The sequence below is a fragment of the Odontesthes bonariensis genome, chromosome 11, assembly GCF_027942865.1.
Source record: "Odontesthes bonariensis isolate fOdoBon6 chromosome 11, fOdoBon6.hap1, whole genome shotgun sequence".
Taxonomy (NCBI): domain Eukaryota; kingdom Metazoa; phylum Chordata; class Actinopteri; order Atheriniformes; family Atherinopsidae; genus Odontesthes; species Odontesthes bonariensis.
In genome coordinates, this window is record NC_134516.1 from 25609425 (window position 1) to 25614905 (window position 5481).

The following is a 5481-nucleotide window of genomic DNA, read 5'->3' on the forward strand; positions in this document are numbered from 1 at the left end:
CCATGGAACCAGACACTGTTTATTTGGTGTAAGAAATTAGAGTGGCCTATAGGTAGGGGTGGGCGTCGACACAACAGAAAACAAATCTCTCACCTCCCTCCACTTCATGCTCAGTTCTCCTTGCTGCTTCTGATTCTGTAAGAATCCAATGTTTTCATATATAGAGATAATTAGAATAACATCAAGCCCTGATTTATGCAGAGATCACATGAATATTGGAAATAAATCACAAAAACCACTTACTGAGGTGGATCCAGTTCCTGCTCTCTGGGCAGGACGTCATTTCCTTGAAATATGTAGCGGAAAATAATACGCAAAAGCATAAAAAAGCCTTGTAAAAACACAGTAAATAACTTGGCGTGTAATAAGTACACCGCTTCATGAGATCTGGCTGTAACTGGTGAAAGTGACTTCCTCATGAACAGGAGAATCTGAGTTGAAAACCCAACAATATCTGCAAAATATGATGAAGTTTTGAACCAATTAGAGGCACTTCTACTCATGACTTTAACTATTCTTGAGGTACAGAATCACAAAAACCATTTTCTGAGGTGGATCCAGTTCCTGCTCTTTATTCTTTCATCAGTTTTATGAGCCATGTGGCGCTGTGGCTTAGTTGGTCAAAGCGCCTGTCTAGTAAACAGGAGATCCTGGGTTCAAATCATAGCAGTGCCGTAAGGTGTTATTATGTACATCAACATGGTGCCATAACTGTTTATAGCAGTGCTTCAGGAGTGCTGGACTTCCAAAACAGTCTGTACTTGGAGGCACTTCATCTCATGGTTTTAATCAGTGCTTCACAAATTGTGGGGCCTCACTGTTCAGCTAGTCCTTCAATGGCATCATGAGTGTAATTAATAAAACGCTGTTGGTTATAAAAAAGATAATTGATCCAGTCCACATTTTTGTTACTCTAATAATAATAGTAGGCCATAAGAAAATGGACTCAAAACCAGCAGCTATCTGATTTCTGGCTTTGTATTCGTCAGGGACCCTCTGGGGACTCCAATTGCATCTACATAAACACGATCATCAAAACTGCCAGGAATAGAGCGTTTGTGTACTGAGCGGGTTGCTTGAGGAGCAAAAGGGTCAACAGCAATACGGACATTATACACCAACATCACATGGACACACCTACCAGTCCAATTGGCAGGCAAACTGGAATGTAGCTTACTGTGATGGCGACACAGCCAAAACATGTCAGGGACAGGGCGAGTGGAATGCAAAGTGTCAATAAAAATCCAATGAGACATGGAGGGAGAATGAAATAGGCAATAAGTAAAAATACAATGAAAAGCTACTGAATTCTGAATACTACTCCTTCCCCATTTGACAGGGACGGTGACATTACACATGTCAGGGGGGACACTGCCCAGGGCATGTCTGTTGAATTCATTTGCAGGTTCAGGTTAGGATTCATAGCAAACTATATAAGTATTTATATAGTTTGCTATAGTATTAAAATGTGGCGGTGGTGGAATAATGCGACTGGTAAGTGGCGGACATTCAGTACTCCAAGGATAATGGTCTCCCTTACTATGATATTTGCCATCCACGCCCTTAAAATAACTTCCTCTCATCAGCCAACAATGTGTCAAACACAGGTGATAAGTACAATTCATACCACGGAATGGAGACGTTGTCATCTCAGGGGCAACTTCAGGCAGGTACAGCGTCACATTACGACTGCCATTAGAGCAGATGGCATAGGCAGTACAAGTTAAAGGATCAACTTCCCCAGGCACTCCTGTAAAAGCAACAGGCTGTGCGTCTTTCATACAAACCACACAACAAGCATCGGTGACAGATTTAACAGAATAATTCGCCAATTGATACCAAATGTTGCGTGTCACCCATTGTTCTTGTAAAACATTTCTGGACTTGCCACCAGGAGAGGCATCTTTAAGCAGGCTGATTTCAACGTGACTGCCGGGGGACTGAGGAGGTTGAAGAAGGGATCCGTACCGGTTTACTTTTCTTGGAATGGGTACGAACTACCTGCGCCCAGACCAAGTGTCTGGGAACGGCGTCCGCGGGCTGAGAGTCCTGCCCCAGAGTCAGACTCGGACTCGGAGATGGAGACCGAAATGGCTCCAGATCACGATTACTGTGTAGTCCCTCAAACAGGAGCGAGGGCGAGTAATTTAGCCGACGAGAACGAAGCTCTACGTCGTCAGGTTAGGGAGTTACAGCAGCAATTAAAAGTCCTCAAACATCTTCAGCATTTTGGCATCGAGCGTCTGTCTGCATCAGATGATGACGTGCGGTTTTATACCAGGTTTGCGTCCTACAGGAGTTTCGAGGCATTCTGGATATTAATCGAACCTGCCGTGACCCACAAGATGGTGCGCATAACTAGCGCCAAGACAGCCTCTGCCAGCACCAGCACAGTCCATCACCCAGCAACGGTAGGTGATGACGTAACGTGACGTGATATTAAAAGGTGTAGGCCTTTTTTGTTAATATATTTTTTATTGCTTTCACATAAAACAAACATAATTACACACCAAACAGCAATGCATAATGTAAAACGTTACTGAAAACAAACAAACAAACAAACAAAAGAAAAACACACAAAAACAAAACAAAACAAAAGTTTTCTGATGAATGCTTTGTAATAATAATGTCAATGTCAAGGTAACTAAACAGAGGCCTTTTGTTTTTATATCTCAACAGAAACTGAGACCCATTGACGAGTTTCTTCTTTTCCTGATGTACCTGTCAGTGGGTTTTCCTCCCAGGGATCTTGCAGAGAGGTTCAGCATTCACCGCACTACTGCAAGTCGAATCATCTCCACATGGACTCATTTCCTGTACTGCCTGTTAGGAAGCCAGCGCCTTTGGATTCCTCCAGCGACAGTGAGAGCTCACCTGCCAGTTGAGTTTGCAGCTTTTTCTGACACACAGGCGGTCCTTTATTGTACGGAGATATTTTGTCAGACGCCATCCTCTCTGCTCCTTCAGAGTGAGGTTTTTTCCACATACAAATCTCACACTACATTCAAGGCTTGGTTGGCATGGCACCCCACGGTGTTGTCACCTTTGTGTCCGGACTGTATGCAGGCTCTATGAGTGATCCCAGATCTTTAAGCAGTCCGGGATTGTAAAGCTGCTGAAGCCAGGTATGGCCATCATGGTGGACAAAGGGTTTGTTGTGGACAACCTTGCTCCTTGTAAGGTGTACCAGCCTGCCTTTCTCAGCAACAAACAACAAATGAGTCGAGAGGATGTCAGACAGACGCAGTCAATTGCATGGCTGAGAGTGCACGTGGAGAGGTGCATAAGGAGAGTGAAAGAGAACAAACTCTTCCACAAGGAGATACCACTGTCTATATGTGGGAACATTGACGAATTGTTCAGTGTGGCCTGCTTCCTGGTCAATTATCAGAATGGGCCGTTAGTGAAGGCATGGGCAACTCAGCAATGAATTGGGAGCACTTTCAATCAGTTCAATCAGCAGTTCTTTCAATCAGTTCAAATGATCAGTTCTTTCAATCAGTTCAAATGATCAGTTCTTTCAATCAGTTCAAATGATCAGTTCTTTCAGTCAGTTCAAACCATCAGTTCTTCCAATCAGTTATTGTTCATTTTTAGAAATCTATACAAAACCTGAACTGATCTTTATTGTTTGTTTGTGCAAATCTCTACCAGTGTAGAGGTTGTATTGTTCATTGTTGTAATGAGATGTGTGCATCTTTTGAATATGGAATAATAAATCATTAAAGCTGCAGTCGGCAGGTTTTCAAAATTTCGAGTCTAAAGTCGGAAAATTCAAACTGATACAACTTTCAGGTCCCTCCCCCAACCTCTAACAAGTTCCGAATCGCCCCCCAAACCCCTCCCCCTCTGTGGACGAGGTTGTGCACGTGAGTTCACACCAGTGTGAGCGCACACAAGCTGGGGCAGACTCACGCTCAGCAGCGTGTGCACAAGCTGTGATTGACAGGTAGGATTCCTCCACCCTAACTTGATTGGTTAAAAACAGCCGGAAGCGCTCGGTTTTTGCAAGCATGATTACAGGCTTCAGAGGGAGCTACAGATTTCATTATTTTTTCTAAACAGCCTATTTAATATTCTACTTCCAGAATCCCATGACAGTTCAAGCTAATATGACTAAAAAAAAGTTGCCGACCGCAGCTTTAATTCAAAAACAGTCTTGGTGTCATTGTCATCGTTACATTAGCTTTGGGTTTTTCTTGACTTGAAATTAAAATGAAAACGCACAGAGATGACATTACAACATGTAGAATTTACTAAGTAAATATTGAACAACACTTATTCAATAATCCAATATCAACAATTCACATAGATTTTTACACTCGGGCACTCATTTCAATGAGTACAAAAGGTATGGTCTCAGGTCAGTTGTAAGCCTTCATTAGTGACCATTATCACTTCAGGTTTTGTATAGATTTGTAAAGATGAACACCACCACAACCAAACAAGACTATGCTTGTATAGCTGTGTAAACCTGATTGAATCGTTACCTCTAGTTCTGAAAAGTTTGTACTTTTCAGGGTGCTGAAAATCTACAAATCTAAAGTATCTACAGGACAACTGTCCTAAATGTTATCTACACACAGTACATACTTACTACTATAAATATCAGAGAGAGAGAGAGACAGAGAGAGAGAGAGAGAGAGAGAGAGAGAGAGAGACAGAGAGATCTATCTATCTAGCTATTACTTCTGGCTACTGCTAGCTAGTTAGCGATAGCACCGGAAGGAGTGGATCACACACTCGAGAGAGCGGAAGTAGAACGGGAGTAGAGTCTTGCACAGAGCGAATTATTCACAGAGCGAATTGGCTAACAGACGAGCCTGGGACGCAGTGCACGTGAGCAACATGTTTAATGACAGCAAGTGGACAGTGACAACGGTGAGTTCATACACTAAGAGTGACTTTAGTTTTCTCTTCTGACCATCATGCAGCTATTCATTTAGTCATAGAGTGAAATTAGTTGCATAGTTGAGCATCTAGTGCTAACTAATAGGCTACTAGACGAGCCTGGTGCTCGCGCCGGCTGCGTGGGCCGGAGGACAGAGGACAGCCGCGGTTGTCCTCCTCTGTTCTCTTGTTCTCCGGCTCACAGAGACTCTGCGGAGCACCAGGCTCGGCCCCGTGGCTCACGCTCCTCGACGGCTCCGTCACGAGACGTCGATGGGCTACCGACGGAGAGGCTCCATTATTGATTCAGGGTTGCTCAAAGTTAACCTGGAAAGAAGCACAAGTTCCTTAGACCATTTGATTAAACAAAACAAAGGCCAGACGTGTCGTTGATCACATGAACTTCTGCACAGATTGATCTCTGAAGACACAGCTCCTTCCTCTGACCCATTTCGAAGACTGACCATTTCTAACAAACAAAAAAGCTTTTTCATGATCACCATAACTTAGGTCTGTCTCAGGAGTTGAAGTCCTTCATGAAAATGATGTTTTGTAACCGTTGAATGTCAAAGGTGAACACACCTGTAAGTG

The 5481-nt window shown here is 43.3% G+C and overlaps 1 non-coding gene across 1 annotated transcript; it reads left to right on the forward strand.

Moving 5' to 3' along the window:
* Positions 1-601: 601 nt before the first annotated feature.
* On the forward strand, positions 602-675 carry trnat-agu (transfer RNA threonine (anticodon AGU)). Its single transcript has one exon. It is a non-coding gene; the product is annotated as a tRNA-Thr (tRNA).
* The last annotated feature ends 4806 nt before the right edge of the window (positions 676-5481 follow it).